The sequence below is a fragment of the Suricata suricatta genome, chromosome 4, assembly GCF_006229205.1.
Source record: "Suricata suricatta isolate VVHF042 chromosome 4, meerkat_22Aug2017_6uvM2_HiC, whole genome shotgun sequence".
Taxonomy (NCBI): domain Eukaryota; kingdom Metazoa; phylum Chordata; class Mammalia; order Carnivora; family Herpestidae; genus Suricata; species Suricata suricatta.
Genome location: NC_043703.1, coordinates 108,209,885 through 108,228,464, shown reverse-complemented (window position 1 = coordinate 108,228,464; position 18,580 = coordinate 108,209,885). Strand labels below are relative to the sequence as shown.

The 18,580-nt window shown below is 35.8% G+C and overlaps 2 long non-coding RNA genes across 2 annotated transcripts in view; both read left to right on the top strand.

The window, feature by feature from the left end:
• The window catches only part of LOC115289877, a 99,304-nt gene that overhangs the window by 13,608 nt on the left and 67,116 nt on the right, over window positions 1-18,580 (top strand). The gene's annotated exons all lie outside the window — the stretch shown is intronic.
• LOC115289878 lies at window positions 2,397-6,104 on the top strand. The gene is made up of 2 exons (XR_003907851.1): window positions 2,397-2,529; window positions 5,910-6,104. It is a non-coding gene; the product is annotated as an uncharacterized LOC115289878 (long non-coding RNA).

Sequence of the window (18,580 nt, the reverse complement as noted above, 5' to 3'; positions counted from 1 at the left end):
AAAGAAATGCCTAAGGAAATGTTACAGCAAAATGAAAAGAGGATTCAAGACAGAAACACAGGAACTTAGAGAATATTTCAGAAGCACAAATATTTGGGCTTCAGTGCAATCAATAATAGTAGAACAGAAAGTTCTCTGAGAAGAATGTCTTTAAGAACAAAAAGTAGATTAATATAAAATAGCATGATTAAAAATATTAATAATCTTAATAATAGGGTGACATTTGCTTCTCCTGTCATCAACACCAAAGAAAGACCACTGGAATCTTTAGTAAAGGCAAAAATTTGTGTAAGCTATGGTCCCTAATATGTGACATTATTATGAGTAATCAGTGGACACATTAAAAAGAGAATCCATTTGATATTAGCCCTTGAACATTCTCCTTCAATAAATGTAGATTTAGTAACATGGTTTATGATTCCCTTTTCATGAGTTTGGTCATACTACTTGATTCACCAGTGATTAAGATTTTCAAAATTGTAATGCTGAAAAAGAAACTCTTCATTTTTCAAATCAACTTTAAGATAAAATGTGAAAGACTTGATTATTCTAACAAAGTAAATATAAATACTGACAGTGTAAAAGTAGTGATAGAGCTAATGGAAGTTGGTAAGTGGAGGGAAGTGAAGGGATGCAAACTATATTAATCTTACATAATAGAGGAGAGTCAAGTGATACTTTCTCAAATGGGTAGATCAAGAAACACAGATTTGAGTATATTCCTTAGCAATAAAGTAACAACTAAAACTTCATAAAAATTCCAAAGAGGAGACAAAGGAATAAAAATGAGGAATAATACAATTGAGCTAAATTCTTATTGTTCATTTTCAGTGTGGAATCAAAGAAAAAAGTTTCAGGAGTTAAACCAAAAAGTGGCATATATATTGTTTTTAATTATGGAGACAGCTATCAAATACTAAAAACAATTTGATAAAAGGTAGCATAAAGCTACCTTTATGGCACTGCTTTTCAGATTGTGGGAGGAAATCAATTTAGTGGGTAAGAAGATAAAAGGAAATACTAAGTTGCTTACACTAATAAAGGTATGTAAAATTGATGAAATTTTTCTCAGATGTGTATGTGTATGTGTCTTTGTGTAAAATGTATTTGCTACTTGGGTCCTGGTCAAATAAGTGCTCTAGGAAGTAGAACTAGGCTGTGGACAATGGTTAGACTGCATTTTTTAAAATGTTTTATTTATTTATTTATTTATTTTTAATTTTTGAGAGACAGAGAGAGACAGCGTGAGCAGGGCAGGGTCAGAGAGAGAGAGGGAGACAGAATCTGAAGCAGGCTCCAGGCTCTGAGCCAGCTGTCAGCACAGAGCCCGACACCGGGCTTGAACCCACAAGCCATGAGATCATGACCTGAGCCAAAGCCAGACGCTCAGCTGACTGAGCCACCCAGGCGCCCATTGGCTGCATTTTTATCTTTTATTTTTCTACTCATCTGTTTGAATTTTTTTAGCTCATATTATTTTTTCATAAAAATTTAAAATATGTATCTTTGGGGTTTTTTTCTTTGTTTTTTATACATAAAAAATGTAAGCTCATAGACTTCCATAAAACAAAGTGGTTTATTTCCTAACAAAAGCAAGTATTAGGCAATTTTTTTGAGAAGCAAAATGATAGGCAATTTTCCGTTACGTAAGAAAGGAAAAGATTACTTAAGAGTCAGGGAAGAGAAGTCTGAGACAAGGGCAAGAGTTTAAGGTGTTGGAAGTGTGGGAAATGGATTAAGTAAGAAGAGGAAAAAGCAAGTGAAATCAAAATTAAAAAAAATTTTTTTATGTTTATTTTATTTTTGAGAGAGGGAGACAGAGCTTGAGTGGGGGAGGGGCAGAAAGAGAGAGGGAGACACAGAATCTGAAGCAGGCTCTAGGCTCTTAGCTTCAGTATAGACCCAACCCAACATGGGGCTCGAACCCATGAACTGTGAGATCATGACCTGAGCCAACGTTGGACACTTAACTGACTGAGCCACCCAGGCGCCCCTAAAATATTGTCACAATCTAAGCCAATATTAAAGATGATCTTAAATCATCTAATTATTTTATTGGTTCCATATAATAGTGTTTTATCTGACAGTGAACACTATAATTGTTTGCATTTCTATGGTGGCCTTTAATTTTCCTCAGTTTGCCCTTACAGCAAATATGAGACAATTTTTGAATACCTGCTTACCCAGGCCCTCCCTTTTCTAAGAACTTCGATTCCATTGGGGTGAGGCATCTGTGACCTTGTGACCTGCCACCTTGCTGTATATATATCTAATTGGACCAAGGGAGACTACTGACCCAACCTGTACCAGATTATATCTCCTAGGAATTTGGAATTCATACTCAAAAATGCTGATCATTTTGTGTTGGTTACTTGGCAGAATAAGAATATCATTCTGGGGCAGCCATGTTTGGCCCATCTGCATAGATACACAGAAAAGAACTCATCTGCCTAAAAAGGAAAGACTAAAGCATGAAGGAGAGGCTATTAACTTATTAAATCAACAAATACTAAGTATCTACTGTTCCAGGTACTGTTCTAGATACTAAGGATATAGCAGGGAATAAAACTGAGTCTCTGCCCTTGCTCGTATATGTTCTTGGGGAAGGAAATATTTAATAATAAATATTGAATATATATTTAATAAAATGTGAAGTAGTAATAAATTCTATGAAGAAAAATGAAGGAAGGGTGTTCCTGTATTTCCATGATATGTCCTAAAATTCTTGAATTTACCACACCAGTAAACAAAATTAGACTGAAAGTGACTTCTCAATTACAACATAAATCAAAAAACAATGCAATAATACATTCCAAGTACTAAGAGCAAACAATTGGCAGCCTAAAATTTTATACCAAGCTAAACTATAACTTGAGAGACAAATATTGACAATATTATTCTCAAATATTGAGAACTAAAGGATATAATTCATAATTAAAAATTATACCACAATGAAGAAATGAAACACACAAAAAGAAAAAGAATAGTAATGAAAGCAGGTAATACATGGAAAAATCTTAAAAAGTATTAATTACATTAAAAATAATAATAATGACTCATGAGGGAACACAAAAACAAGAAACAATTAAAATACTAATCATAATAACACAAAGGAGTAAGGTAATCATAAGAAAACTATGCTCTGTGCTAGTCTTTGTTTTACTTAAGATCAAGCAAGGTAGGTATATTTATCAACTTTAGACTTTAGTGTTCATATTAAGGATTCACTAAGAATATATGTAGGATATACTACTCCAAAATGCAGTCCACAGAAGGAAAGACAAATAAAGAAAATCTATTTACCACAATAGGCATAAGCAAAAAAAAAAAAAAAAGATATTTTTAGAGTTTTTAATTAATTAAAATTTTAATTTACATCCCAGTTAGCATACAGTACAACAGTGATTTCAGTAGATTCCTTAATTCTCCTTAACCATTTAGCCCATTCCCTCTCCAACAACCCCTCCAGCAACCCTGTTTGTTCTCTATATTTGAATCTCTTATGTTTTATCCCCCTCCCTGTTTTATATTCTTTTTGCTTCTCTTCCCTTATGTTCATCTGTTTTGTATCTTATATTCCTCATATGAGTGAAGTCAGATGATGTTTGTCTTTCTCTGACTGACTTATATGGCTTAGCATAGTATCCTCCAGTTCCATCCATGTAGTTGCAAATGACAAGATTTCATTCTTTTTGATTGCTGAGTAATACTCCATTGTACACACACACACACACACACACACACACACACACACACACACACACACATATATATATACCACATCTTCTTTATCTATTCATCCATCCATGGATATTTGGGCTCTTTCCATACTTTGGCTATTGTTGATGGCACCGCTATAAACATTAGGGTTCATGTGCCCCTTTAAAACAGCACACCTGGGGTGCCTTGGTGGTTCAGTTGGTTAAGTGTCTGGCTTCGGCTCAGGTCATGATCTCACCATTCATGGGTTTGAGCCTCGCATCAGGTTCTGTGCTGAAAACTAGCTCAGAGCCTGGAGCCTATCTTCAGGTTATGTATCTCCCTCTCTCTCTAACGCTCCCTTGCTTGCACTGTCTCTCTCTCTCTCTCTCTCTGTCTCTCAAAAAAATAAATAAAAAACATTAAAAAAATAAAACAGCACACCTGTATTCCTTGGATAAATACCTAGTAGTACAATTGCTGGGTCATATAGTAGTTCTATTTTTAATTTAAAAGAATAGATTTGAAAATATAAAACTAAAAGACAACTTTTTTAACTGTAAAAGAAAATAAGCATGAAATAAGATAGTAGAAATAAATCCAAATGTATTAGTAGGCATAATAAATATCAAATTGGACTAAGAACACAAATTGTAAAATAGATTGTTAGATTATATTATTAGATTAAGATAAACATACAAAATGCACCTGAATGGAATTTACAGGAAATACATCTAACATGAAGGCACAGAAATATTTAGGTAGGTAAAAGAAGAACTTCTACAGTGGTAAGTCAACAACAACAAAAAAAAGGTTAAAGGATTGGAAGGGAATAAATAAAACTATCACTATTTGCAGATAATATGATTATCTACATAGAAAAATCCAAAAGATTCTACCAACAAATCATTAGACTTAATCAGATAATTTTCCAAAGTGTCTGATGTAAGATTAATATACAGAATTTAAATTCATGTTATATACAACTAGGAAAAAACATTTTAAGAAATTTTTTTTGTAATAGCGCACACAAAACAATAGAACGTCCTTTGGATATTAAGCAAGACCTTATAGAGCAAATTATAAAACTTTAATGAAAAATACATTGAGAAATATAAGCATGCTGTTAGATAGAAAGACTCAATATTATGAATAAGAGATGTTTCCCAAAATTTATCTATTCAAATTAATTTCAGTTGAAATCTTAGCTGGATTTTTTTTAATGACAAGCTTGATAGAACTTTATATAGAGTATCAAAAGTTCATGAGTAGGCAAGATATTCCTCAAGAAGAAGAGGGGATGATTTGTTCTATTACATACAAGACTTATAAATTTATATTAAGTAAAACACTTAAGTGTCAAGTTTTTATGGCTGAGCCACTGTCAATATGTTTTACTTAATATAAATTTATAAGTATATATATAGACACAGAGATGTGTGTTTAGATGTGTTTCTAGATATGTTTCTAGATATATTGTATCAGTTGCTATAGATCCAGATCTAGATATATCTCAACTTGATCTATGCCAGATGGGCATTTTTTATTTTTATTTTTAATGTTTTTATTTATTTTTGAGAGAGAGCCCACACAAGCAGGGGAGGTGTAGAGAAAGAGGGAGACACAGATTTCGAAGCAGGCTCCAAGCTCCGAGCTGTCAGCACAGAGCTCAAAGCAGGGCTCAAACTCACGCTCAACTGACTGAACCACCTAGGTACCCCATGTGCCAGATGAGTATTACAGGTCACTGGAAATGGCATAAATGGCAGTAGCCTTTGGGCTGCCTACCTTTAATTTTCTTGTTAAATGAGATCATAAAAATCTACATTGTTTACTGTTAGATTTTTCTGTTAGTTACAGCTTAAAGAATTCATAACTGATGTAGGTCCTAGCATTTCTTGGCCAAAGATATGTGATTAAAATGGTCTAATCAAAATGGATCCTGGGTCTTGTGAAGGAACAACAGGGAAGAAATTGTGACTCTTTTACTAAACTTGAATCTGAATAAATGTGTGCCTGAGGTTTCTGGGGAGTACCACATGGTACCTGAAAGTGAAGCCAACACAGTGGAAGGCAGCAGAGTAGAGGTTGAAGAGATACTGAATGTGGATGATAGTTAACACTTTAACTGGGATCTATCTACCTTCTACTATCTACCCATGGACTTTTCAAATATGTAAGCCAATAAATTTCTTTTTTATTTGTTTTAGCCATTTACAGTTGAATTTTCTGTCTTTTGGAACCAAAATGATCTGACTGGAAATGGTAAACTCTACTCACTTTCTCCAAGAGCTCATGATAGAAACCATGTTCGGACATCAAATTTTTTAAAACGTTGATGGCTACAGAGACGGATATAACTAATAAAGTCAATGTGCACCATAGATGAGACACCAAAAGCAGTACACTGGTTTGATTGAAACATCTGAGCCATAGCAGTATTTACATCATTTGAAATTCCTAAGAAATACAAAAGAGTCACCATGTTTTATTTAATTAAACCAAAGCTGAAGGGTTGAGAAGGAGACGATGATGTAAGGTCAGAAGGAGAGCTTATTTTGTTAGCCGAGTAATAAACTTGCAAGTGATTGTAGAAAATAAACTCTTGCCTTATCCTCTAGGTTTATGAAAGCAATTTTTACAACTATGCAGTATAAACTACTCTTAAAATTCTGGTATTTTGTTCACTGAGAGTCTTGCTAGAATGGCTTACAAAGAAGAGAGATTTAAGAAAATCTGAAAAATCATAAGGCATAAGAGATTAAACTTGTGGTTTAGAAAATCCTTCAAAATGAGACCTAAAACTCAAATAAATACCAACTGGATTTCTGACAAAGAAAATGGTATACAGAAGTAGTTCTCAAAATTAATGTTAGCATTGGAACCTTTTTCTACATGAAATCTTACAGAAAATTGCAATATGTAAATTAGACAATATATTTATTAGTATAGATTTACTTTTTTAAGTTGAATTGTATAACATTTGCTTATTATAGAAGAAGGATGCTAGTCTGATGAGCACACTAAAATTTTAAAATCAAGAGTCACAGATAACAGTTCCATTCTTACCATTTTTAGCATTTGATTTATTTCTTTGTTCATTTTAATTATGCAAGAGTAAGATAAAATATTTGCAAATAGTAATTACAGGATACTTTGCAATTAAATGCAAAAAGCTGAAAAAGGAATAGTGGATTAATTTTTTTATCTCAAGGTTAAGCCACTAAACAGATCTATTACTAGAATTATCACAAATATGAAGGTTTAGAGAAGGAACTAAAAGTTACAAATGTATTGCTTAAAACACTTACAATACAGTATTATGATGCCATGCTTACTTGTTAGTGTGTTGTTTTGTTGCATAATTGGCTCTTTTGCCTCAGCAGAGAATTTGCCAAACTCATGCATTTGAATTTTTAACCAGTTTTCAGTTGAGCATGATGTATGTGTTTTGTGGATTTGTGTTAATTAGTATAATTTTATGTCAGTAACAGTGCTGACATGTCTTAATGTTTAAAAGGAGAAAGAATGCAGGACCATAACTTTACATTTAATCTACATTTATAAGAAGTTTAAGTGAGCACACAAACATATTGATGAAGAAATCACAAGGACTATTCACAAAAATTCCAGTTCTTTTCCTGGACATTAATAGGATTGCTCTTCCATGATTACTTTGGAGTTAGTTATGGCAATGTGCCTTGCTTTGCCCAGTGACATGTGAGCAATATTATCAGGTATCATTTCTGGGCATGTGTATTAAGAGCAAGTGCCACAGCATAACTCTTCGTGTTTCCTTTCCCCTGCCACAGTGATCAAAAAAGCTCACTACTGAGGTGGGATCTCCATCAACCTGAATTCCTGTGTGATGATAAACAGAACTCCTTGCTAACCTGCCCTGATTTTACACGTGTAAAATCAGCCACTATGAATAAGCTGAAGAAGCCAATTAGCAGGAAGAGGGGAGTAGGACAAACCTGCAGAAAGAATGTTAGGTGCCATGAGAGAAAAATAAGAGAGAGCAGCTGATCCTAGAATCTTTGGTTCCTGGTGCTTTCCAGGTGCTGTGCATTCTAACATTAAACTCCACATTATCCTCTGGAGTTTGAATAGGACTCCTGATACTTGAGTTCCACTTAGCAAAGTATTCCCTTAATGTATATGCTGGATCAAAAGGTATGGGCATTTTATTTTTCTTAAGCTTATTTACTTTGAAAGAGAGAGAAAAGAGAGTACACGCAAGGGGGGGAGGGGGAGACAGAGGGAGAGAGAGAGAATCCTAGGCAGGGTCTGTACTGCCAGTGCAGAACTTGAAGAGGGGCTCAAATTCATGAACCATGAGATCATGACCTGAGCTGAAGTCAGGTGCTTAACAGACTGAGCCACCCAGGCGCCCCTGGGCATTTCACTATAAATTGCCAGATGTCACCCACTAGCAGGGCAGAGAGTGCTCCTTTCATAATATAGTGCTTTTAACAACGTTGGTAATGCACATTAAAAACAAAACAAAAAATCCTAAAGCTAAATCTATGAACTTTAAAAGATAATACAAGAGTCCATATTGATGAGCTTGGACTTTATCGTGCTTTCCTAGACATGATAGTGAAACCACAAACAAGAGAAAAAATAAGGAAAAATTAACTTTATCAATATTTAAAAAAAAAACGTTGTCCATCAAAAAACACTATCAAGAGAGTGAATGGCACCTCAGAAGATGGGGGGAAATATGTGTCAATCACACATCTGATAAGAGGGCCATATCCATGATATAAAGGACTGTATAACTCAACAAGACAGAAGCCCTAATAAAAAATGGCTAATGGAAAAAAAAAAAAAAAAAACAAAGTGGGAATAAAAACTGCTAATAGGTGGGGTGCCTGGCTGCCTCAGTTGGTTAAGCATTAGTTGGTTTGCTTTTTCCTGATGATTGGTGATATTAAACATCTTTTCATTTGCTAGGAAAAGTACTCTTGGTTGGAAATTTTTTCCTTTCAGCAATTTGAATATATCATGCCACTCCCTTCAGACCTATAAAGTTTCTGCTGAAAAATTAGCTCATAGTCTTATGGGGTTTCCCTTGTATATAACAAGTTATTGTTCTCTTGATACTTTTAATATTCTCTTTCTAATTTTAACATTTTAATTATAATATGCCTTGGTGTAGATCTGTTTGAGTTCATCTTATTTGGAAACTGTTTTCTGGAGCTGGATATCTGTTTTCTTCCCCATTTAGGAAGGTATTCAGCTATTATTTTTTTCAAATACATTTTCTACTCTTCCCTCTTCCTTCTTAACCCCTATAATGCAAATGTTATTCTGCTTGATGTTGTACCACAAGTCCCTTAAGCTAGATTGAGTTAAAAAAATTCCTTTCTTGGGGTGCCTGGTTGGTTCAGTCAGTTGAGTGTCTAATTCTGGTTTTGGCTCAGGTCAGGATCTCATGGTCTGTGGGTTCAAGCCCTGCATAGGACTCAGTGCTGGGATTCTCTCTCTCTCTCTCTCTCTCTCTCTCTCTCTCTGCCCCTCCCCTGTTCTCTCTCTATCTCAAAATAAATAAACTTAAAAAAATTTTTTTAATTAAAAATTCTTTTCTAGCTCTTCTGATTATGTTATTTCCACGGCCCTGTCTTCCAGGTCACTGATCTGTTTTTTACTTTGTCTAGTCTGCTTTGAAACCATGTAGTGTATTTTTCAGTTTAGGTATTGTATTCTTCAGCTCTTTGACTACTGTTTGGTAGTTTATTATGACTTCTGTCTCTTTGATGAAGTTCTTACTATGTTCATCCATTCTTCTCCCAAGTTCATCTTTATTACCATTACTTTGAACTCTTTATCAGGTAGATTACTCATCTGTTTTATTAAGGTCTTTTTCTAAGTTTTTGTCTTGCTCTCTTGTTTGGGACATATTCCTCTCTCTCCTCATTTTGCTTGACTGTGTTTGTGTCTCTCTATTAGATGAAATAGCTACTGTCTTGAAGTAGTGGCCTTGTGTACAAATGAACTTTATTGTTCAACCTTGCTTTGGTTGATCTTTGTAATTGTCTAAATAGCCTGATTTGTTCATGATAGGCCCCGATTGCTGATGGTGTGCCAACACCCAACAGTGTTCCAAAGGGAGGGGTCATAGAAAGTGCCTAGTTTCAGGCTAACTGTAAGCTAGATCCTCATGCAACTGCTTTTAAGGTATGAAAATATGTATAGTCTTGTGGTTCCACAATCATAAACTCTGCTAACTTCCAGATCAGATATAAAGGAATCCCTTGGTGACAGTTGTAAGAATCATGGCTTTATGGGAGGTGTCAGTGAACTGTGGCAAAGCCAAAGGATGGAAAAAATTTGTCTTCCTGTCCATGTTCCCAGGGTGAATCTCTGTAGCCTCTGGATATATGACAAATCTGAAGCCTTCCCCTCAGGCTGAAGATCCAGGAGAAGAAAATAAGCCTTTTTCACATGAAGACTGAAAGTATATTTCACTCTTCTTGTGCAGTGCTCTGGGGGTAATAGCCTGCTCTGCCAAGGGTGGTCCCTTTAATTTTTCAGAACTGTGGAGCCTAGAAATTTGATCTCCTGACCACCAGAATCAGGCACTTAAGGGGCATCCCTTTATGTGCCTGCCAGCTATGGCAGGGCAGGCCATGACTCTAGCATATAGGACTGGGATTCTTGAACCGTCAGGCCAGGATATGGCATAGCAGCACACAGCTGTGACCATGGAGGCAGGATCATCCATCAGAGCTAACGGGCCAGAGGGGTTTTGAAAATGGTGCCCACTAGTGCTGTCACTAAAAAGACAGGAGAAAGTAAAAATGGCACCCGCCAACACTTCAGTCTCTGGAGAAAATCTCAATAAGTTCCTGCCTCTCTGGCAGATGCTTTAAGATTAACAAATGAGTCTCTTTTGCATATATTTAGGCACTTTACACATTGTTGCTTTTGTGCTGGGTCGCAGGGTAAATGGAGTTGTGCTCATACTTTTAAGAGCAGATTTTCCATTTCCTATTGCCCTATAGTTCTCCTGGAAGTGAACCTTCTTGGTTTTGAGGACCTTCTTTCTGGTGCAAGGCCTAAAGGTTGGGAATGTTGGTGTTAGGAACAAACCTTTTACTCCTCAGGGACAAGCTCTGTATTAAGAGATCTCTCCCAATTATGGGTCTCTGCACCTGGGATGGGATTTCTTGCTAGACTGCATTTCTGCCTCCCCTACTGTCTTCATGTGGCCCTTTTATCCTTTGTTGTGGAGGTGATCTTCAGCTAGATTCCAGGTTCTTATCATGAGAAATTGTTCTTATGGAGCTATAGATTTATTTTTTTGTGGGAGGAGGTGAGTTCAGGACACTTCTATGCTGCCATCTTGAATATCCCTCTGTTTCTCCCTACTTTTATTTTGTAAAGTTTCAAATCTATTTTACTGTATGTAAATTATACCTCAATTTTTAAAATTTTGTTAAAATTTAATTTTAGTATTAAATAATAGTATTAAAGAAAATACTATTACAATTATACATTGCACTTATATGCAGCATCTAAAAAAGACAGTGTCTGGTTGGCTCAGTTGGTAGAGCATGAAATTCTTGATCTCAGAGTCATGAGTTTGAGCACCAAATTGGGCATAGAGTTTACTTTAAAAAAAACAAAACAGGCATGCCTGGGTGGCTCAGTCAGTTAAGCATCTGACTTCAGCTCAAGTCATCATGATCTTGGGGTTCATGAGTTCAAACCCTGTATCAAGTGAGCTTAAACTCTACTTTGGGTGAACTCGAGCCCCACTTCAGGTGAGCCCTACTTCTTTCTCTCTTCTTCTCTCTCTCTGCCCCTCCTGGGATTCTATCTCTCTCCCTCTCTCTCTGCACCTCACTCACTTGTGTACTCTCTCTCTCACAGACACATACACAAACAAATTCATAGATACATGTTGGTAATGACAACGTAGGAAGGGGGCTTCTGGGGCGGGGAAAATGGGTGAAGGAGCTCTGTTGTATGGGAATGCTTCTTAACTGGACTTATGATGGTGATCCCTTTGTAGTGTATACAAATACCAAATTATAATATTGTATACCTGAAACAAATACCAATTTCACTATAAAAAGAAAAGAAAAACTGGGGGAAAATAAAAGCAGTACATTTTAAGTGAGGTTCATTTGTGATTTGGTTCCATGTTTAAGACAAAAAATAGCAGTGTCCAAGTTTTTCTGATGAATATTTTTTATGCTATCTTTTAAATCTTTTAAAATGTTTAATTAAATGTAGTGAGTTTTTTTTGGTTTTTTAAAATATACTCCATAAGTTAATGATAAGAAAAGCTAATCTGATTGAGTACTTTCTTCTATAACTCATTTTGAGGACCTGTGTGAAATGAAAGCTATTTTAAATTAATATTCGATTTCTTCAAGGAATTGATCCCATTTATAATTGCACCAAAATCCATAAGATACCTAGGAATAAAACTAACTAAAGAGGTAAAATACCTGTACTCTTAAAACTACAACACTGATGAAAAGAATTGAAGATGGCACAAAGCAATAGAAAAACATTCCAATGCTCATGGATTGGAAAAACAAATATTGTTAAAATACCTGTACTACCCAAATCAATCTACACATTTAATGCAATCCCTAACAAAATACCACCAATGTTTTTCACAGAGCTAGAACAAACGATCCTAAAATTTGTTTGGAACTACAAAAGAGCCCCAATAGCCAAAGAAACCTTGAAAAAGAAAAGCAAAGCTGGAGACATCACAATTCCAGACTTCAAGTTATATTACAAAGCTGTCATGATCAAGACAGTATGTTACTAGCACAAACACAGACACATAGATCAGCAGAACAAAAGAGAAAACCCAGAAATGAACCCACACTATATGGCCAACTAATCTTTGGCAAAAAAGAAAGAACAGCCAGTGGAAAAAAGACAGTCTCTTCAACAAATGGTGTTAAGGAAACTGGACAGTAACATTCAAAAGAATGAAACTAGGCCACTTTCTTATATCATACACATAAATAAATTCAAAATGGATGAAAGACCTAAATATGAGACAAGAAACCATCAAAATCCTAAAGGAGTACACAGGCAGTAACCTCTTTAACTTGATGTTAGCAGTTTCTTACTGGAATTGTTTCCTTTGCTTAACAAAAATAAACTATTGGGACATCATCAAGATAAAAGTCTCCTGCACAGTGAAGGAAACAATCAACAAAGCTAAAAGGTAACCCTTGGAATGGGAGAAAATGTTTATAAATGATATATGTGATAAGGGGTTAGTATCCAAAATATCTTAAGAACTCATCAAACTCAACACCAAAAAAACAATCTAGTTAAAAAATAGGCAGAAGACATGAATAGACATTATTCCAAAGAAGACATACAGGTGGCTAACAGACATATGAAAAGATGCTCAATATCACTCAGCATCAGGGAAATACAAATCAAAACACAATGAGGTACCACCTCATACTAGTCAGAATGGCTAAAATTAACAACATAGAAATCTACAGGTGTTGTTGAGGATGTGCAGGAAGGGGAAACTCCTGCACTGTTGGTGGCAATGCAAACTGATGCCACTCTGGAAAACAGTATGGAGGCTCCTCAAAAAGTTAAAAATAGAACCACCCTATGATCCAGCAACTGCACTACTTGGTCTTTACCCAAAGGATACAAAAATACTGATCCAATGGGATGCATACACCCTAATGTTTATAGCAGCATTGTCAATAATATCCAAATTATGTAAAGAGCCCAAATGCCCATTGACTGATGAGTGGATAAAGAAGAGATGGTGTATATATATGTATATATATTATATATATGGAATATTACTTAGCCATCAAAAAGAATGAAATCATGCCAATTGCAACTGTGTGCATGGAGCTAAACAGTAGCATACTAAACAAAATAAGTCAGTCAGAGAAAAACAAATACCATATGATTTCGCCCATATGTGGAATTTAAGAAACAAAACAGATGAACGTGAGGAGAGGAAAGAAAACCCAGAGGCAATCCAGGAAACAGACTCTCACCAATAGAGAACAAATTGAGGGTTACCGGAGGGGAGGTGGGCAGGGGGAAGGATTAAATGGTGGTGGATATTAAGGAGCACACTGTTTTTATGAACAGTAGGTGTTGTATGTAAGTGATGAATCACTAAATTCTACACATGAAACTAACATTACACTGTATGTGAATTAACCTGAATTTAAATAAAAACTTGAAAAAAAGTAATTTATATTTGATTTCTTCAGTCCATGAGTTTTATGTTTTTAAAAATTTTTTTAAATACTTATTTTTGAGAGAGAGACAGAATGTGAGCAGGGGAGGGGCAGAGAGAGAGGGAGACACAGAATCTGAAGCAGGCTATAGGCTCTGAGCTGTAAGCACAGAATTGTACATGTGGCTCGAACTCACAAACCACAAGATCATGACCTGAGGTTAATTCCAACACTTAACTGACTGAGCCAACCCAGGCGCCCCAAGGTTTATGTTTTAAATTATAAACTGAAATAAGAGTTAGTGTCTGTTCTCTGAAACTCTAAGTTTTAAAATAAATTTCCAAGTTGAATTTTATTATGAAGATTTTACAAACTCAAATTTTTCTGAGATATGTAATAATATATAAGTGCTTTGCTAGCTTTTTTAAAACGACTGTTTATAATATAAAACTATTACCCTAACCACTTTTTTAAAAGTTTTTTTATTTTCTTTGAGAGAGAGAGCATGGGAGGGAGAGAGAGAGAGAGAATCCTAAGCAGAGCTTGAACCCACAAACTGTGAGATCATGATCTGAGCCAAAACCAAGAGTTGGACACTTAACCAGCTGAGCCAGGCACCCCAATCCTAATCACTTTTGCATACCCTGTGGATTACATCTTTTGTATATAACTATTAATATTATTCTTTATAGTTTTCCTCTTAGAGATCAAATTGATTCATGAACCCAAACTCTTTTTTCTACTTCCTTTAATAAAATATTTAATTGTTCCACAGTATATCCCCACAATCATATTTTCTCTGCCCTCACACAAAGAGGGCTTAGATTTTTATCTTATGTTAGTTAAGCTGCTGGAAGATATTTTACGGACCACCAAGGAAATACACTTATCCTTACTCCTTAACTTCATACTAAATGTGGGAAGTGGGGGTTGTGTGGTGGTGGGGGGAAGATACGTGTGTGTTTTTTTCTGAAATCTTATATTTTCAATTTTGCTCTCATTTCATACTGTAGGTGTTTGGATAGGGCCTTAGTTGTAGCTCATTTTCAGCAACTGTTGCACTTATATAATACAACAATTTAAAAATAACTTAAGGCTACTGTCAACTTAAAACATTTGGAAACACAATTAACAAAGTTCTGCCTCCTGAGGGCTGTTGTGGCCAAATCCTAACATGGCTTTTTGTTGAGGTCATTCACTATGGTCCACTCTCTGTACTGTTGACCTTGAAGTTGTTGCCAAAACACAAATCAAATCTTGTAACTCTGCTGCATACAAACCTTCCATGGTTTCCACCCACTTGCAGGTAAAATCAAAACTCTTTAGGACAGAGGAAGAACCTTTCACCATCTGGCCCCACCACTTCTTTACCCTCATTTGCACTCCTCTTAAAATGAACACAAGAACTATAGCCACACAGACCTGCTTGTCAGTCTCAACAAATTGTTTTTTATGTCAGTGCTCTTGTACTTGTTTTGTTATTTCCCTTTAGAATGCCCTGCCCTTCTCTTCCCACCTCCCCGTCCCAATTCTTCTTATCTTTCAAAAGCCATCTCAAAGTTCACTTCTTCAGTGACAAGTTCAGACTGCCTGGCAGTCATTTCTTCTGCTAGGGACTTGACAATTATAATCTAGAGTGGGAGAGTGACAAGGAAACAAATAAACACACGGTCAAAAGACTATTAACTTCTTAAAAACAAGGACTGCATCATTTATTCACCTTTGTGTCCCCTGAACCTACCAGTCACACTATAAATCAATGTTTAATTGCATTTAACTGAATCATATGGAATGAGTCTAATAAATCCATTAATGGTATAGATTTTCTAAAGTTTTAGGATCATAATTTGACCTTAAAAAATGAACCACAAAATAGTTGCTAAAGTTTTACAAATAAATATATTCTTATAATTTTTAATAAGTTTTAGTTAAACATACAGGTGATTTCATTGTTTTCTACTTTAAGTGAGGTCAATATAATTCATAGAACGCACGTAAATGTCTCAGGGTAATTTGAAAGTGTGTAAGCATAGAAATAATATTGGAATGGGTAGCTGAGGTATTAAATGTTAAATTAATAATTAATATTTGGGAAAAATATTAAAGTATAGAAATGTCCCAAAAAGAAACTCTTGCTCAAAAAGAATACATGTTTTCTGCAGAAAGCAAAGCCCTCACATATTTAATAAATCATTGCAAAATCTGCTCCTCCCACTCCAACCAGGGAAGACAAAGTCAAAGTTCAGACCATGCTCTGTTTAGAAACTTTGGAACCATGTGTTTAAAGAATGAGAGAGGTTTGTCAAGACTTTCTGCCAAAGTACATCACAAGCTTAACATGTGTTTACTGCCTGCTCTCAAAAACGTCTCCATGAGCCAACAGGCTGCTAGCATTTGGGTTGCCCTCTATCTAGTAAGGCCTCAAACTGGGTCCTATCTCCCATTTCCCAAAGGGAGCTTCGGAAACTTTCTACTGTGTCCTCTGTCTCTCATAGAACTTGTTAGCTCTGTTTTATAAAATTCCTCAGTTTTAACCTTAGAGTCATGACTTTAAAATTTATAAATATGAAAATGTTCCTAAGCTAATCACTTTCTTGATAAACTTGCTCTTCCCATGTAATCTGTTCTGATGCAGCCATCTTTCCAAACACCTACCTCAAAAAAGTTGAAGTCCTATTACTAACAGCTAACATTTATTGAGCATTCTTAATGTCTCAGACACTATGCTTTTTTACAGAGGCCCTGGTTGATTATCTATGTTTCTGGGGCTGCCTACAGGAGAGAGCAGGTACTATGAGGTCTACAACTTGGGAGGGCAACTCCCTTCGGAAAAAAGGAGCATGCATGGGTATATAGAGTCACTCACTCTTTTTCTAAGTGCCTGAGAAAAGAGTGTTTCTCTCCCAGTGCTTGGAGAGCCAGAGGCAGAAAAGCTCTCTCCTGCTCCTTTCAGTGATGAGGTTCCAATTTGCCTGCTTGCCTGCTTTGGGCTAGGAATCAAGAGTTGAGTTCTCAACGGACTGAGGCATCCAGGTGCCCTGTGCTAGGCCTTTCTTAAGCACTGAGCTATCGCCCCTGGGAATCACTTCATTCAGGTTCTCTCAGCCCTGGCCCTATCCATTGCCAATTCTCTTTTTCATTTCTCTGTAATCAACTGTTAAGTTCGATAAAGGAGACAAACTTTTACTTTCACCCTCTTAGGGTTCTTTTTAGCTGGGCCTGAGAATTAAATTGACATAAGACAGATCAAAAGCATACCAACCTATTTAATACAAGTTTTACATGACAGAGGAGCCTTTGTAAGGAAAAAAGACCCAAACAAGTGGCAAAACCTACTCACTTTTATATTTGGTTGAAGAAAGAGAGGCAATTATGGGAAAATTACTAAATGGGTAGGCTAAAGGAAGAGAAGAATGGTTTTCATAAGGTCTGTTTGTATAGCATTCTCTTGGTGTTAACTTCTTGTCCTTGGTGATAATGTCATGTTTCTTCTGGTGTAGGGAGGACATATTTCATAAAGGAATTTCATCTGCTTTCAAGAAAAAGAAGGAAAGTCAGAGTGTTTTTCTTATATTTTCTGTTTTTCAAGTGCCTTTAATTCAAAATGTTAATGTGCCAGAATGGCATAACTCCTTCAGTTCCTAGCATGCCTCACAGGTGAGGCCATAAAAGTTAACATATATATGAATAATTCGCCATGACTATGGAGAGTATAGTACTGAACCATCGTGTCATTTTTTGAAATGACAAGCAAAAGAAAAATGAACTCATGTACTAAGTAAGAACCCTAAGATTTTAGCTCACAGTCTCACCTAAGTGCCTAGGATGAAGACATTTCAAGTGTCTTAACAAACACTGCTAATTTATACCATGGAATACCATGAGAATTACAGAATGTTAGACAAAAAAGGGCCTCCATAGCTACAGGCATGGTTATAGACTGTAATTTTAGTGCAAGGGTTGGCAAATTTTTTCTGTAAAGGGCTAGACAGTAAATATGTTCAGCTTTGCAGGCCATACGGTTTCTGTCACCGCTACTCAACTCTGACTTTGTAGGATGAAAGCCGCCCTAGACAGTATGTAAATGATTGGGCCTGGCTGTGCTCCAGTAAAATTGTATTGGCAGCAGCTCAGATTTGGCCCATAGGCCATCCTTTACTAACCCCTGCCTTATGTGTAATTTCAGTCCTCATTCCTATTTGTTGTTTTGTTTTCTTCTCAATATCTTTTATTAGGGTCTAATTTACATTGAATAAAATGTAGCAGTTCTTAAGTGTACTTTTTGGTGATTTTTTGACAAATGTATTCACCTATGTAATCACTATCCTAATCAAGATGTAGAGCATCTGTTTCCCCAAAGGTGCCTTCAGTTCCCACCTCCATCCCCAGAGGTTAACCATTCCTCTGATTACCATTCCCGTAGATTAATTTTGCCCGTTCTCAAACTTCATGTAAATAAAATTATACAATGTCCTTATGTCTGACCAGAAGGCTTCTTTCATCCAATTGATTGGTGAGATTCATTCATGTTGTTGAGGGTATCAGTAGTTAGTTCTTTTTTATTGCTGAGTACTATTCTGTTGTATGAACACACATGTTACTTGTTTCCTAGGACTGTCTTAAGAAATTACTACAAATGTCATTGCTTAGAACAACAGAAATTTATTCTATCACAG